Here is a 17,553-nt window from a genome sequence, read left to right on the forward strand (position 1 = left end):
TTGGTGGCAAGTTCCTTTACCCAATGAGCCATCTGATTGATTTTTTTTTTTTTTTTTTGGTTATTGATTTTACTTTTTGTCATTTTTTTTGTTTGTGATTTTTTAACCAAATATAACAGAAATAGCTGATGAATCTGTGGTAGATACATTATATTTACTTATTTGTGCATATGTAAGCATGTGGTATATGTGCATCTGTGTCTGTATGCTTGCGTGTGTGTAGGTACGCAAGCACTTGTGTGTGTTTGTGCGTGTTTATGGAGGCCAGAGGTTGGCATTGGGTTTATTTATTTGTATTTTATTTACCGAGACAAGATCTCCTTCAGAACCTGGAAGTCACTGACTCTGCTAGTCTAGCTTGCCCCGGGGGGTCCCCCCTACTCTGGGGTCCCCCTTCCACCTCCTGATTGCTGGCTCTGTATGTGTGCCACCATGCACATCTGACTTTTTATATGGATGCCGAGGATCCAAACTCTGGTTCTCATGCTTGCAATGGCAAGCACTTTATCCACTGAGCTCCCTGCTTATTTATTTTTGAGACAAAGTTTCACTATGTAGCCCAGGTTGTCCTCCAAAGCCGCATCCTCCCGCCTCTTCCTCCTGAGTGCTGGGTGGTGAATATGTGTTTAGCCGGAACTGATTAGTGGAGGAGTGTTTGAATCAGCGTCAATCCCTAAGAAACAGCCATGAGTGGTACCACAGCTCTTCCCATTTAATAGAAAAGAAACTAGAGGAACTGCTCAGCACAGACAGAGTTCTTGTGAAGGCCTGGGTCGGTCCCTATCACCATACTAATAGTAACTAATAATAATTAAGTTTGTTCCTAATAGTAACAATAATAGTAACGATTAACAACAACAACAACAATAAATATTTTGAAAGGAGGTTTGGTTTGGTTTTAAGACACAGTGTCACACAATGTCTAGGCTGGACTGGAACTCACTATGTAACCCAGATTGTCCTTGAACTAGTTGCAATCCTCCTGCCTCAGCCAAGTCTTACAACTGTAGGCATGAGCCACCATGCCTGTCTTGATAAGAAATGTTTACCATTGTTTTTGACACCACAGTGTTTAAGGTTCTTCTTGTCTATAGAACCTTGTCTATAAAGTTTGTGTGAAATGACTCATGAAAATTAAAATTAATAAAAACACTTTCATCAATTATGAATGCAAGTTTATAAATGTGGCCAGGCTTTTACTAAGTGTGAAAATCAATTTTGATGAAAGCATGAGAAATTTGTAGAGGAGAAGGTACAGAAACAGTAAGTGTGGAGTTACTCTGTGTCTGCCAGACTAGCATACAGGTCCACGTTTACGCCCTTCTTTTAAAAACTATACCAATAATTAAGAATCATAAATCTGACTTGAGGAAATGGCTCAATGGGTAAACCATGGGCTGTGTAAGTATCAGGATCTGAGTTCAAATACCCCAGATAAAGTTGTATGAAGTACCACATGTCTATAGATACAGCACGCTGCTCTGGGAGACAGGAGAGAGGGAGACCAGAAAATCCCCAGAGATGTATAGGCCTGTTCTTCTGGGAAGATGAATGAATGAATAGCAAGAAACACTGTCTCTCACTAAGTGGACACTGAAGGTCATCCACTGACTTCCACACTGAAGGTCTGTGCTGTGGCTCAAGTGTGCCTATATGCACACACCCAAGCATACACACATACACACACACACACACACACACATTGTAAAGAAAATTCACAAATCTATCAATTTTTTTTTGTGTTAAAATATTTTACTTTCTGATATTGTCACCGGCGTCTGTTTCTTTTGTAGCTGTTATCATTTATATAAACATTATGGTTATTTATGAAAATATTTGTATCATATGAGAGAGAATATTAATAAAAAATATCTGGCCTGGGTATTGAATGCCTGAGGACAATCACCAAGGATGTAGCTTTCATTTCATTCCTATAAGAAGTGTTGTACAGTCTGAACACAAGGAAACACCAGACAAAACAAACTGAAAGACATTTACAAAGTAACTGGCCTAGAGAGCCTTGCAAATGTCAAGTTCGAGATAGACAGAAAAATGTCAAGTTCAAGGAAGATGGAAAAGGTCGTTAACTGTTTCAGATTAAAGGAGAAGGCGGGGGTGGGGTGGGGGTGGGGATAAACACAGACACACCATCTTGGATTATATTCTTAACCGGAAAACAGTTCTCAAAGGCTTTATTGGAGAGACTGATGACATTTGACTGTGGACAGGGCGTAAATAGACCTGTCACCTCACTCTGATTCCCATCTTTCTGTGACTGCACTTTTGCTTCTTCTGGGAACTTCGTTCTTAGGGAGCACACTCCGAAATGTTTAGTAGGCACGATGCTTTCCTCTGCATATTTTTATGTGAAAAATATGTGTTTATGGAAAGCTGCAGTGAACGAGGGCAAACCAGCGGAAGCGACACTCGGGGCTTCTTATGCTAGCTTGCAACGTTTCTGTAAAATCAAGATTACCTTAACATGAACATTTAACTCTTCCCGAAAACAAAAGAAAACAAAACAGCCCAAACCATAAACAGACTGCTCTCAGTGGTTTGCCACACTGGGAGCCGCTGAGGATTGTTTTGGTTGGGGGTAGGGGACAAGGGGGGTGGGGAGGCAGGCTACAGCGGGTTCTGTGGTTACTCCCCAAAGATATGTTCACATCCTGCCTCCCCAAACTGAAAAACAAAAAAAAAGAGTAAACTTATTTGGTAAAAAGATCTTTGCAAATGGAATGAAGTGATTTTTTTAAAAAAGATTTATTTATATGAGTGCACTGTCACAGTCTTCAGACACACAAGAAAAAGATCAGATTGGTTGTGAGCCACCATGTGATAGCTGGGAATTGAACTCAGGACCTCCAGAAAAGCAGTCAGTGCTCTTGTCTGCCGAGCCACCTCTCCAGCCCCAATGAAGTGTTTTTTTTTTTTTTTTTTTTTTTTTTTTTTTTTATAAAAACATGCTGTATTTATCGGTGTGAGTCTGTGTGAGTTCAGGCACATGAGAGCACAGGTATCACGTGAGGTCAAAGGCCAACTCTCAAGAGTTGATTTTCCTCTTCTATCCTGGGCCTGAAACTCAGGTCACAAGGCTATCAGGGAGAGCTTTTACCCATTGGGTCATCTTGCTGACAGGAGTTAAGGGAGTGTTAAGTACTCCTTTGGGCTGGGATGCAGCTCAGTGGGAAAAATTTTGTCTAGCTTATGCAAAGCCCTGGTTTCAATCTCCAGAAGCACAAGAAAGAAAAACAACAACAACAACAAATTGTTCTGAATTTCCCATTTGGATCCTAACCCACTGACTAGAGTCCCTCAGAGAAAAAGATGAAAAAAGGGCAGAGAGAAGAGGTGAAGATTAGAGCTGGCCACACCTCAGGGTTAAAGGAGGAGTCTCTTCTAGAGCCTGAGGTTGGAGCTCCGACTTACTGGCATCTGCATTTGAACTCCTGGCCTCCAGAAGGAAGAGAATAAATCCCATTGTTTCAAGCTACTGTTGTGGTAACTCAGGCTAACAGCTCTGGACACTAATACAGCTGCCCGATGGGAAATCTGACTGTAGCTGAAGGCCTGCGGGGCGGCTGCACTCTGGGGCAGCTGTGACCAGGCAGGGCTCTACTGCCTCTCCCCTCTGTTGTTTCAGATGGTTTCCTCTGGGCCCATGGGCTCAGGCAGCTCCAAAGGAAAACTCAAAAATGAGGGGTGTTGGGCGGGAGGGCAGGCTTGTGTCATGAAGCCTATTAGTCCCCGCTAGAGATAAAGAGTGCCTAGGTGAGCCTCACGCCCAAGAAAGGGGCCTGTGAGCCATGAAACACACAACACAACACAACACAACAGAACAAAACACAGCAAAGTGCTTCTCTCCACATCGGGTGTCCAGCCAGGAGGAGTGGCTTCTGAAGTTAAGCCTACCTCTGAAGTCCCAGCTCTCTCTCTGTCTTCTGGGTAAGCCTCTATCTAGTATTTCTGCATTCCTGGAAGTTTCTGTTGTCACTTTGGTTTAATGACATCTTGTCTACCCTATTGGGCAAGCCCAAGGCAGAACATTTACTCCAGCTCTTATCTGCCTGTGAAACTACCTGCCTTCTTCCAGCTCCTACTTCTGGGCCTGGCCCTTTCTCTCCCTTCACCTCTGAAGTGACCAAAGTGGGTGAATGTTGCCCTACTGACTGCAAACGATTAATCCATAGGTGGTCCCCTGAGTCAGGCAAGGCCTGTAAAGGCAGATGCCCATAAGTGGCTGTGGCTCTGAACTTCAGACTCAGAGAGAGAGAGAGAGAGAGAGAGAGAGAGAGAGAGAGGTATTTGAGTCACAGTCCTGGAGAGTCCAGTTCATGGTTGGATGGATTCATTGCTTTTTGGACCACATCATGGCAAGAACACATGTTGGAACGCTACTTCTCACTTTATGGGCAGGATGTGCAAAGAGAGATGATAGGACTACGGTCTAAATATACCCCTCAAGTGCATGCCCACACCCAGCAGAAGACCCCTCACTAGGCTTCACCCTCTTCATGTCTTCCCACCCCTAAGACTTTGGGATGGAGAACCAAGCCTTCAGCCATGGCTCCGTGGAGGTATTCCACATCCGAACTCCAACACTGAGGTCCTTGATTTGCTCACAGCTTCTGCTGCTCACCCCTCCACTCTTTTGGATGTCGATTATTTGTGAGCCTAAGATAGATTTCTGCCTTTTACATAGAACATAGAACATGCAAAAAGAACATGTACGGGCAGAGTAAAACTTGGAACTATCCACTTGTGACAAGTGAACATGGCATCAAAGCCTCAATGTTAGTTCAGCTCATGTTGCATGTGGGAAAACCGAGGCCTAGAAAAGAGAGGTGAACCACTGAGACCCCAGGCGTTTGCACAGGGGACTTCAAACACGCCTCCTCAGTGGTCTGCCACTCTGAGCCTCTCTCTAAGGGCCTTCTCTAACTCAGGGGTTTGTGTGTAACCTAGGGTGGCTGGCTTCATTTTTATCTGCCTCAGTTTCCCTATCCAGTCCCTATGGGCTCTCCATTCCTGGTAGAAAGGAGCCAGATGTTATCATACAGGCTGTTTTGAGGTCTCCAGGGGACAAAGGCCATTATTATTTAATTACTGCTAGTGGTAATTAGAAGAGAAAGTAATTGCTTACCCTTTCATTAATGGCGCTTCTGCCCATCCCTTATAGCCCTAGGCCAGCAATAAAAGGGAGCTGGTGAAACTCTGTGGGGAGGGTCTCTCTAGAGAATGTGGCCTAGCCCTGGAGAAAGGCTATGAAGGTTACTGCCAGGGGCATCACCTTCCAAAGGTGGTTTGTGGGTGACTCCATTTTCTTACATCCTGGAGATCCCCCAATCCTAGTAATAAGGATCCCTGGACATGTACTGGGCATAGGTCTAGGTACCCACTCTTCTCTGGACAAGATTCTTCCACCAAAAGCCCAATAGATGCCTTGTTTACAGTTAATGCATGGCATATGGTGGTGTGTTCTAATCCTGACATCCTGCCCCACTGAGGAGAGAATACCATACCCATCTACAGACTAGAAAACTAGTATCTCAGGGCTGGAGGCGGAGCTCATTTGGAAGAGGGTTTGCCTAGCATGCTCTGGGTTTGATTTCCAGCACTGCATGAACCAGGTGTGGCCCCGTATGTGATACCAGCAGGAGGATCCCAAGTTCAAGGCCATCCATGGCTACCTATCGAATTCAAGGTGAGGATGGAGGTGGGAAACGTCGAGGGGAAGCAGAAGAGTGGCATCTTCTGGGATCTTATCTAGTGGAAAGCAAGATTTGACCCCCAAGTGCCCGATCTCACAGCTCTGGTACTCTCAGCATAGATGGACTGTAGTCCTTAAACTATTGCCCGTTTCTCGGATGAAGAGCAACAAACTTACCACGACAAGCTCAGGGATTTAACAGTATCGAGACTTAGTGTCCCTTGTCCTGTCCTGTCCTGTCCTGTCCTGTCTGGATAAAGTTCTGGCCTGTTGCTGGCCCTGCTCTGCTGGTCTGCCTTTTCCCTGCCACTCATCTTAATCCAAGATCCCAGCCCTCCTGATGTCAGACACAGGAGGATGGCTAAAAATGAGACCTTTACTTCTGAGCTGAACTACAGAGCTGGAGTTATGGACTCCTGGTGGCCTCTGGGCTGTCATGGAAGCCCAGTCAGGACAGTCCTTCCTCTTGTTCGAACTCCAATTCCTCAACCTTCCAGATCTGGATCATAGTTAAATTAGAATTTCCACCACACCTTGGTAGAAATCCAATAGTGTGCTCTAGAGCTTTTCACTTCCCAGTGCTGTACAAAGTCCCTCTGACTTCTCACTCCTGCTTTCTGGTCTCAGCACATCTCCACTTGTCTTTACTGAGCTTCCCACCCTACTCCCAAGTGCCAAGCCAGGATACCCGGTGCCGCCTGACCACAGTGCCTGGTTCATTTTGCTAAATATTCAAGGAGACAGAAGATGTTTACATCACTACAAGGCAAAGGGCAGCAAGCTGAGGGTCTCCCCTCTTTCCGGTCACCGCACCCATCAAGTAAACATTGGATTACAAATTTCAGCTCCTCCACTCTGAGCCCCTCTCACCTTCAAACTTTCGATACCCATTACATTTTTATGAGGTGAACGAGCACAGAGGTATTGAGCTTGCAATCTGCTATCAGAGCCAACTATGAGGAATCTGAAGGCAGAATTATAGCTAGAATAGTTGTGCAAAAAGAAGAGAGTCCCATGAAGCTACGAGAGCCACCTGAAGGTGGTGTAAGGCTGTCTTTAGAATGCAGCTACGGGGCCTGACATGGTGGGTGAGCAAGGGTTTCCCTAGGTGAAGAGACTGTGGGTGTGGCTAGGTAGAGCATCCATCCTGAGCAGAGGAGGGCTGCATGTGCAAAGCCTTGCAGGAAAATGAAATTATATGCATCGTTCAGGTTTCTGTGCCTGGGGACAGACGCCAAGGTGGGAGCTGATAGTAGTTAGAGAGAGAGAGATCAGTAAGGGCCAACGTCAGATCTGGAGGCCCAAACCCACCATGTAAACCAATGCAGAGCTTTTCTTCTTCAGCTCACATACAACTGTGGTTTATCCCATGTTCTGAAGATGTCTGCTTAATAATGGGCTAGGGAGGTTGGGGAGATGGCTGGGTGGGTGAAGCACTTGCCATGTGTGATGGGTAGCTTTAACTGTCAGCTTAGCACAAGCTAGACTCACTGGGGAGAGGGATCTCAGGGAGCAGTGGTCCACACTGAGTTGGCCCACGGACATGTCTGTGTGTGTGGGGGGGGGTCTTGGCTGCAGAAACCGATGAGGAAGGAGCCACTCCAAATGTGGGTGGCAGTTTCATCTACCATGTTTCTTTCAAAGTTGGCTCCTTTGCTGCTATTAGAACCGGTTTCTTCAGGCTTCCAGAGTGACCCAAAGACCAGCAGCTCTCCAGGAATCTTTAGGCTGCTGGTGCCAGATTGGAACTGTTGAAGCAGCCAGTCTTGTAGTCCTAGCAACTACTGAGCTGTCTGCCTCTCTGGTATGAGACAGCTATATTGTTGGACTACCCAGCCATATGATGTGAGCCAGTCTAATAAATTCTCCTCCATATTTACTCTGTCAGTTCTGTTCCTCTAGGGAACTTCAACTAATGCACCATGCAAGTGACAGGACTTGAACTGAAAGACTTCAAACCCACATAAAGCTTCACATATAGTGTGTGTAATCCCAATGTTCCTACAAGATAGGAGGTGGGAGGCAGGAGAGTGCCTGTAATCATCCAGAGTGGCTAGTTTGGCATAGGCGGGTGGAAACTGAGGACCTATATCTGAGATTAACCTCTGACCTCCATTGTGCTGGGGCACCCATACCTACTCCCACGCACATCCCACACAAGATTTAAAAAAAAAATAGTGAGCTAAATACTCAGTCTCCCTAGAGAATGCGGCTGCCATGGAAGCCTCTTGCTTCCCCCACACCTGTCCAGCACTGAATCAGAGTGTCTCCACTTCCACCAATACCACATGGTCCAAGCCGGATTCATCCTTCATGAAGACTTTGCTGCTTCCCTACTTTTGTCCCATTCCAGTCTGTTCGCTTCCCACGACCGTATGATCACTTCCGATAGAACTCAGCCCAGAAGTCATGCTTGTGATTTTCCCTAGGGAGATGTGAACGGTAAAACGTCTGTTCACCCTGATTGAGCTTCAACAACTGGCCAAAGAATCTATCCTACCTGAGTGACTTCAGTTTGGCAAACAAAGAATTTATTGGGCTTACTTATAGGGCTTACTTATAGGAGTGTGGGTGAAGGCTCATAGGTGAGCCCCAAAGTGCCACGTCACTGAAAAGCCCTTCTCCACCATGGGTGATTCTCATAATAATAATAATAATAATAATAATAATAATAATAATAATAATAATATATGTTTTATTGGAGTGCCCATTCCAATTAGCCATCACCCCATAAGAACTCTAAATAGCACCTCCCAAGGCCAGATGCAGCTTATGCAGGATTACATGCATCTTGGAGGGGTCAGGAGAGAGTGGGTCTCAGTCTCAGCTGAGGCTCTGGTGAATTTCCCTAACCCTCCTTCTATTTGAGAAGTCTTGTGGACCGCATGTGTGTGATCACAGCTTCTGTGATTTCAAGCAAGCAACACCACGCCATACTCAGAAGACAGAGGCCCATAATAGAATTGCTGTGTTGTCTTATTTCTATAAAACCGAAACCCTAAATCTTTTCCTCCCTGGGTCCACACGAAGCATCCATCCCTCAGGATCATGTCACGGTTGCCTCATTTGGTTGCTGGTATGTTGTCCCTTCTGTGTGGCAAGCTCTTACTTGCTTTAGCTCTTACTTGCTACATGCCAGTTTCTCTCCTAGAATCACTGTTCTCTTCCTGGTTTCAGCTTCACTCCCTTTTCCTCTGGAGAGTTCACCACGATCTCTTCCACCTTCCGGCACTTCAGATCTCTCCTCTGTAGTGCTTGTGAGCCCTAAATAAACAATCATGAATAAAGGAATTCTTTGCTCAACTCTGTCTCTGAGAACAGACTTTTGGAGAGTTCACTCACATCCCGAATAGCTACCGCTCTTCCTCATAGGGAACTCAGTCTCCCAGCTTCCATTGCGGTTGGACAAGCCATGTGACTAGTCTTGTCCAATGGATGGTGAGGAGTGGTATGAATCACTTCTAGGCAAGAGCAGTAGAATACCCATTCACCTGGCCATTCAGACAATCATAAGTTCCAGTGGATACTGTTCGAAGATGTCAGTGACTAGCCAGTCTAAGGTCCTCGATGACTAGAGCAGAGGACCTGTGTGGGCAAGTGGTACAAGCCAGCAGCAATTTCCTGTTGTGTTCTACACCTGAGGTTTGGAGCTCTCTGTTACCACTGCACATTCTGGGTAGTACTGTGCTCTGTCTGAATAGGGACCAGGGTTTGTCCTCTGCTGCCTCGCCAGAACCTCGGGCCCTGAATGAGACCCCTGAGTAGGCGCTTGGTGAATGCGTGTTGAATTATTAAAGATGTAAGCCATGGTTTCTTCCTCAAGGAATTTACCCTGGCCTGGCATGAGGGTGTATGCTTTTAATGTTAATACTCAGGAGACAGAGGCAGTTTCCGGGAAGTTTGAGAGCAGCCTGATCTACATAGAGCTCCAGGTTAGCCATGGTTACACAGTGAGATCCTGCTAATTTTTTTTCTTAAACTCATATTCAAGGAACAAATACATCCACACAGCAAGTAGAATGTAGTCAGGAGCTACACTGTCCACATTAGAGAAATGAGGCGAGGGGATGAGCCTCAGCCACAGAGGGCTTCCTAAGGGAGAGTAAAAAGAGTTGCGGAATCGGAGAGGACGCACATCATCCATCCATCTGCCCAGTAAGCATTTATTCGGATGTACCGTAGCCAGTTTGCTAGCATGGTGTTTGGTGGCCCTGGGAGTTCTGTAGAACCAGAGGACACACTTCTGTCCATGTAGGAGATCTACAGTGGATTCATAGATATGATGGTATTTGCTCGCAGGCTTGACAAATAGGTGTTTGCCAGACAGAAGAAATGAGGAAAACAATTGAGATCCAAGACAGGTGGAGGAGCTCGAGCAGGGAAAGACAGGTGAGCAGGGCTGAGGGACAGGGAAGCACCAGCCTGGCTTTCGTGGGAGGAGTGTGAATAGCAGTGGCAAACCGCCGGGCATCCCCATCCCTGGCTTCCGTGTGTCATGGCACATCGTTTACCTTGAGGCCATATTAATAAAATCCTGGAAGACCCTGGATGGATTTTACTTATTATTATTATTATTATTATTATTATTATTATTATTATTATTATTATTTGTGTGTGTGTGTGTGTGTGTGTGTGTTCATGTGGGTTTGAATGTGTGTGAGTGCAGGTACCCAAAGAGTCCAGAGGACAGCAGATCCTCTGTAAGTAGCGTTGCAGGCAGTTGTGAGGCTCCCATGGTGGGTCCTCTTAGCCACGGAGCTCTCTGTCCAGCGCCCTCACCTCTCCTCCTCAGAGCTTTTAAATGGCTAGGCTAAAAAGGGTGAGTCGAAGCTAGTCAGGGAGGGTGTTGTGGAAGGACAGGTGAGCCCTGGGTGGAGGGAACCACATCCGGAAAGGGATAGGCAAGGGTGGGATGGCCGCTCATGCTGGCTGAAACCCTTTTGAGGGTGGTCAGAGACTGGCAGGGCGGGGAGGAGCCAAGTGATGCTACCTGCACACGCGAATCCCCTCGGAAGGCCCCAGCTCCGCAGCCAATCAATGCCTTCAGTGTTCTGTATCCTTGGATTTTGGCCCTAATGCCTTTTCTAGAGTTATTCTAAGTGCCAGTGATGACCACACAGTTACATTTGAGGACCCCTAGGATGTTCAGGGCAGTGGTGAGATGAACTTTCAACAATGCCATAATTGGTTTACTCAGGAGTTTTCTTTTTAGGCTTAGTATGTATGTATGTATGTATGTATGTATGTATGTATGTATGTATTATAATGTATGTGTGTATTATATGTGTGTATGTATGTTTGTGTGTATATGTATATATGTATGTATGATATGTGTGTATGTATATATGTTGTATGTATGTTTGTGTGTATATGTATGTGTGTGTATGTATGCATGTATGTATGAATGGATGTATGTATTCAGGGTCTCGCTGTATAACTCTGGTTGTCCTGGAACTTGCTAATGTAGAATAGCTTCAAAATCTCTGAGATCCTCCTATCTGGGATACTGGGAGCCCTGGGATACTGGGCTTAAAGTCATGTAACACCACCCCCGTTAGACTTTTTTTTTTTAAAGCCTGTTTTATTATTTACCAAAATTTCAAGTAGTGGGTTCCCCCTTATATACTCCCACCACCCCTCCCCCATTACCAATATATGATAACTAAGTGATACAATTTTCCACAATTATTCATACATAGTTTTATTTACATAATTAATTAGGATCTACAATTTGATTAGAGAGTCATAGTTTTGCTTTAACACCTATTTGTCTGCTCCAATACCTCATCTAGGGCAATCGCATTACACTCAGTCATCCTGTCTCCTCAGGTTCTGCCAGGCTGTGACTGTTAGACTTTCCTGGTTTTGTTTTGTTTTTTAATGATCTTGACAGGTCTAAGAAGTAAGGTATTTTGTTTCACCACTAGTGAAGTGTGCTTGATACTTTTTTCCTCATAGGAAAGAACACCACCGAGGTAATGTGCCACTAAAATAAAATCACCTGGGGCTGGAGAGAAGGCTCAGTGGTTAAGAGCACTGACTGTTCTTTCAGAGGTCCTGGGTTCAATTTCCAGCACCTCCGTGGCAGCTCAGAACTGTCTGTAACTCCAGTTCCAGGGCATCCAATACACTCACACAGATACTAATGCAGACAAAGCGCCGATGTACATGAAATAAAAAAATAAAAATAAAAAAATACACACATACACGCTCTCTCTCTGTCTCTTTGTCTCTGTCTCTGTCTTTCTCTGTGTGTCTCTCTCTGTGCGTGTATGTGTGTGCAGTGGGCACATTTGCAGGATTTTACTGTTGTGAACAGACACCATGACCAAGGCAAGTCTTTAAAAGGACAACATTTAGTTGGGGCTGGCTTACAGGTTCAGAGGTTCAGTCCATTATCATCAAAGTGGGAGCATGGCAGCATCTAGGCAGGCATGGTGCAGGCAGAGCTGAGAATTCTGCATCTTCATCTGAAGACTGACTTCCAGGCAGCTAGAATGAGGTAAGCTCACGCCCACAGTGACACACCTACTCCAGCAAGGCCACACTTCCTAATAGTGCCACGCCCTAGGCCAAGCATATACAAACCATGACATTCCACTTCCTGGCCCCCATAGGCTTGTCCAGACATGAGTCTATGGGGGCCATACCTAAACATAGTATAATGCAAAATACATTTAGTCCAACTTCCAGAGTCCCCATAGTCTATAGCAGTCTCAATAACGTTAAAAATTCGAAGTTCAAAGTCTCTTCTAAGATCCATCCAATCACTTAACTAATTCCCAAAGCAAGACAGGAAACCAGCTGGGCAAACTCCAAACTCTGCATCTCCATGTTTGATGTCAAAATGGTCTTCAGATCTCCAACTCCCTTTTCATCTATGTTGACTGCAACAAACTTTCTCCTGGACTGGTTCCACCCGTTAGAAGCTTTCCTCAGCAGATAGCCTATGGCTCTTGAATATCTTGGGGTCTCCAAGGCAACTTCAGCTTCACAGCTTCTTGTTTCAATGTCTGGGATCCACACACAGAGGCGTCACTTCTCCAGCTCTGCCCTGCAGCACTCTAAGCTCAGGCTGACCCACTCCACTGCTGCTGCTTGGCGATCATCCCATAGTACTGGCATCTCCAATACACTGGGGTCTTCTGTTGCAACTAGGCTTCACCAATAGCCTCTCATAGGCTCTCTTCATGGTGCCAGGCCTCAACTCCTTTGCACAACCCCTTCAGTCCTGGGCTGTAAACTACAAGTGAGGCTGCACCTTCACCAGAGTTTCTCTGGCTTCACCCTGCCCCAGCATAGTTGTCCATCTTTTGTGTCCTAACACGTGTTCATGTTCCACCTCCCCGGTGTGGTGGGCGAGACTGGCCAGTGGTGAGCCCTCAGCAGACTGGAGAGGCCTCCGGATCCCACCTCGATGCGGGCTCTGCATCTTCATTGCACCACGACTACTTTTGGATAGAGCCCCTGATTGGACAGGAGGGAGTGTCAGATCTCCTGGAGCTGGAGTTAGGCAGTGGGGAGGAGTTAACATGGATGCTGGAATCGAAACTCTAGTCCTCTGAAAGAGCAGCGAGCCCTCCATCTCTCCAGCACCTAAAGTAGTAGTTCTTCTCCTTCTCCTTCTCCTTCTCCTTCTCCTTCTCCTTCTCCTTCTCCTTCTCCTTCTCCTTCTCCTTCTCCTTCTCCTTCTCCTTCTCCTTCTCCTTCTCCTTCTCCTTCTCCTTCTCCTTCTCCTTCTTTAAAATAAATGTTTATTGTTTTTAACTAAGCTGGGGGAGAGGGTATGTGCACATATGGGTGAAGGTTCTGGAGGAGTCCAGAAGAGGGCATCAGATCCCCTGGAGCTAAATTACAGGCAGTTATGAGCTACAGTACCTGAGTGGTAAAAACCAAACTCAGGTCCTCTAAAAGAAGAGCTGGTGCACTCTAACCTCTGAGTCATCCCTCCAGCCCCGGAAGGTTTGCTTTTCATCAGACGTCAAATGTGCACACCATCATCATGATTCATGACTGCTGATGTGGCCTTCATCAGTTTTCTTCCTTTTCTGACTGTGCTCTTTGAAAGGAAGTCACTCTGTAAAACCCACGCCCCACGTCTCACACCTTGATTCTTGATTCTTCTACATGGGTGATTTTTCTTTTCACTCCCGTTGCTGGCCGGTGTGTTTCCTCATAGAACTTTCTCAACTCTGGGCTAGTCATTTTGTTTTACCCTTGTTCTGGAAATCAAAAGGCCTTCCTCTCTCCTCTTCCAGGCTCACGCCAGAGCCATGTTCTGAAAACAGCCGCTATCTCTCTAGGAGAGTGGCCTCTGTATGGTCATTACGATATCATTCCAGTTAATTCGTGTCGCTTGCTTATTGTGCCTCTGCCCTATGCTAGGAACTATGTGCTTGGTGCTTGAGAAGGAACTAACGACCTCCGTGGGTCCCACCCTCCAGCTGCCCCAGTGTGTGACATCTTGTGCTAGACTGGAATCCCCGCGAGGACAGCGACTTTGACCACTCTTTAGAACTGTGTCCTCAGCCAACTAGCACGTGTGCCTGTAAACGTTTACTTCCTAGAAGGCAGGATGGGTTTTTTTTTGTCCTTCCTCCCCTGGGATGCTTTTGGCGGCAGAGGCAACCTTGATCCTCTAGGCCTGCAGGTGGACAGCTGAGTGTAACACAGAAATCTAAGCCGGTTCGGAATCGGGAATGTCTGCCTCCTCAGGTAGAAGTGAAGTTTAGAAATTGACACAGCCCGCGAGGCCGAATCAAGAGGACTTGGTGACTGATTGGCTGGGGAGGGTGAGGCGGGAGGAGGAGTCGCGCAGATGGCTGTGAGGTCTGGAGCTGGGGGACAGCCGGTGCCACCTCTGATAGACTTTCCAGAAGTGCTGGCAGCCCCTGGTCGCCCCACCGCTGAGGCTCAGGCCTAGGGATGGGAAGCGGTGTCCTGGCCTGTGCAAACTTCTGCACCCCCACCCCGCCCCCACGTCCTTTCTTCAGAAATAAATAACAAAAATCTTAGCAGGGATCTTGAGCCTGGCCGTTTGTCACCGGGGGCGGTGGCGGGGGGGGGGAGGATTCGGGGGGCACCGTGGGGGTCCGCACCAGCCTGCGATTTCCCAAGCAGGAACAGACACCCCCACCCCTCCCAGGAGCAGCGTGGCCAGCCAGTCCCGGGTCCCCAGGCCACAGCCACCAGGGAGCCGAGTCTGGGCGGGACAATGGCCGCGGCAGCCCGGGCCCCGGGAGCCCCCGTGCTGGGGAAGGGGCTGTCCTAGGGCCGGGCGCCGGTGCCCTCCCCGCGCGGCTCGGGCGGGCGGAGGGGGGCGCGGAGTTCCTTTGTGGCTCAGCCTCCGGCGCGGCGCGGCGCGGGCAGGGGGCGCCGCGCAACTTTCCTTGGCGGCGGCGGCGGCGAGCGCGAGACGAGGCCCCGGGGCCGAGCGGGGGCCCCCAGCGCGCGGCCCGTCCCCGCCCCGCCGGCCCCCTCCCCTCGCCGTCGCCAGCGCCGGGCGCTGCCCACTCGCCGGAGCCCCGGGGCCGGGCGGGCTGCGCAGCCGAGAGGCGGGGGGCCGGACGCGGCTCGCTCGCGGGGCCCAGCGCACCGGGGCCGCGCGGCTGCACAGCCGGCCTCCGCCGCCGCGGCGCCTGCAGAACCCAGAAGTGAACAGCAGGCGACCCGGAAGGTTTGCGCGCCGCTCCGCACCGAGCCCCAGCCGCGCGCCGCCGTCGCTGCCGCCGCCGCCGCCGCCGAAGCCGGGAGCCCCCAGCCCGGCCCTGTTCGGGCCGCCGGGCTCGGGGCTGCGGCCGCTTCCCGGAGCGCCGCCAGCACTGCCAGGTCCGTGCGGGCCCGGGGCGCGCGGGGGAGCGGGCCCGCCCGCGGGAAAGTTGCGCCGAGTTGCGGGGCGGGGGCCGGGCGGGCGCGAGCGCTGTCAGCGCGGGGCGGCCGCGCTGCGTGGGCTCGGGGGTCGCCGGTGCCTCGGGCCCGGCCCCGGGGCGGCCGCGGCGGCGGCGGCTGCGCGCGCGGGGTAGGCAGCGTCTCCCGCGGCGTGTCTGGGGCTGGTCTCCGAGTGTGTGCGTGTGTGTTTTCCTAAGCCGGGCTATTCAAACCTGCTGCAATTCTCCGGTAAACAATGATTCATGGGGCTTAATGCAAATAAACGGATTGCAAACGGCGCGGTTCGCGCACTTTGCAGCCGGCCCGGTGGAGCGGCCAGTGCCGGATTTCTCCGTTTTTTTGCAGATCTGAAGAATATGGCGTCCCTGTCCTGTTTTAAAAATAAGCCAGGCTGCCATTTTTGTTTTTCTTTTGTCTGAAGATTTTAATAAAACTGTCTGAGAATGTGGGAGAGGCGGCTGGAAGCAGAGGGGGCACCCGAAGGGTTGGCTTTTTTCCTTTTCTTTGGAGAGAGCCGGGAGCCTTTCGGGGAGGTGAGACACAATACAATTACACTTTAAAGGAAAAATAAGGGGGAGAGAAGCTGCCGGGTGATTTGGGGGGAGGGGGCTGGGGATTTAAAGTTAACTCTGAAAGTTTTCTTTTCTTTCTTGCTTTTTTTTTTTTTTAAAGATTTTTTTTTCTTCCCCTGAGGGCCCTGAGATGCCGCGAAAGGATATGGGGGCCCATTTCTCTGTTTCTTCCCCCCTAGCTAGTCGCCTTTGCAGGGTTTTTGGGAAAAGTTAACTGCCGGTTTCCCCAGAGCTGCGTGGGTGGGGATGGTGTGTGTGTGTGTGTGTGTGTGTGTGTGTGTGTGTGTGTAGGGCTGAGGTGAGAGTTTTTGGGAGGAGTCCTTTGGACGAGGCTCTGTTTCAAAGTGGCATTATAAGAAACTATACTGAAGCCCCAGATTTGGGGGAGGTGGCTGGCTCTAACGGGCCCAGGGTTTGGAGCCAAGATCTCTGTCATGAGGACATGACCCTTCTCACCACCCTGTCCTCCAGCAATGTGGATCCTTTAGGAGCTGTGTGTGTGTTGGAGGTGGAGGGAGGTTTGCCCCTTCATGGGTGGCCAGAGCCCCTTGGTGGACAGGAAGTTTTGGTAGCCCCCTCTTGGGGCAAGTCTGATTGATTGCAGTGGAAGAATCCCCTTCAGGTATGGGTGGTCTTCTTAGCCTCCAGAGATGGCTTCTGTTGGTGAGTGTCCTTAATGGTGGGTTTTTAGCTGGGTACAGGCCTGCAGCTCCTGTGGGTCCAGTATACATGAGAGTAGCTGGCTGCCTGGCCCTTGTGATTTGGGCCTCTCCTCTGCTTGTGTTAACTCCTTTCTGCCACCCGGCCTGCCACTTTGAAGTCTCCTGATTGGACATCAGTTGAGTTTCTGAAGTGTCTGACTGGACTTGCTGATGGCTTTGCAGGCAGGCAGCAGAGTGGTATGAGGCCAGGCCCATAAAATCTGAACCTAGTCTTTTCCCCTTTGGGAGAATCTGTCCTAGGAGGACCCTGTTCTGTGTAAGCTCAGAGCCTTTGTGCTTATCTAGGTCCTTTCCCCCAACCCCCATTTCCTGGAGGGAAAACACTCTAGAGTCTCCCTTCAGATCTGTGTCCTGGCTTTACCAGGCTATGTGAGTTCCTTACGGACAGTCAGTGGTAACAAGGTCTGGGAGTGTTGAGCTGCAGAGCTAGGCATGCCTAGGTCAACAGGTTCTGAAACAACAGGGTTTTAAGATGGAGAAACTGAGGCCCAAGAGTCTCACTACTCTGCCCAGTCGAGGAGAACTGAGGCCGGGATCTCCGTTTGGGTTCCGTCTAACTGTTCTCTTTTGGAGCGCTGTCACAAGTATGGTTTGTTTCAGACAGAACTGGACAGGAATAGGACAGTGCAACCCCCTTCATTTTCCCCTGGACTCCATTATT

General features: G+C 48.8%; 1 protein-coding gene and 1 long non-coding RNA gene across 5 annotated transcripts in view; one reads left to right on the forward strand and one right to left on the reverse strand.

Moving 5' to 3' along the window:
* Positions 1-8,385: 8,385 nt before the first annotated feature.
* On the reverse strand, positions 8,386-9,113 carry LOC143442344 (uncharacterized). The gene is made up of 2 exons (XR_013110446.1): positions 9,053-9,113; positions 8,386-8,974 (listed from the first exon to the last, which is right to left on the reverse strand). It is a non-coding gene; the product is annotated as an uncharacterized LOC143442344 (long non-coding RNA).
* A 6,286-nt stretch (positions 9,114-15,399) lies between these two features.
* Positions 15,400-17,553, forward strand: part of Znf362 (zinc finger protein 362) — a 32,881-nt gene continuing 30,727 nt past the window's right edge. For 2 of the 4 annotated variants that reach the window (XM_034503457.2, XM_076934167.1), the window contains exon 1: positions 15,868-16,131. The gene's annotated coding sequence lies outside the window, so the exon portion shown is untranslated. Of the gene's footprint in view, positions 15,539-15,867; positions 16,132-17,553 lie in introns of those variants that run through there. The other 2 variants (XM_034503456.2, XM_076934166.1) reach the window with 2 other exon arrangements.

This window comes from Arvicanthis niloticus, chromosome 5 (assembly GCF_011762505.2).
Source record: "Arvicanthis niloticus isolate mArvNil1 chromosome 5, mArvNil1.pat.X, whole genome shotgun sequence".
Taxonomy (NCBI): domain Eukaryota; kingdom Metazoa; phylum Chordata; class Mammalia; order Rodentia; family Muridae; genus Arvicanthis; species Arvicanthis niloticus.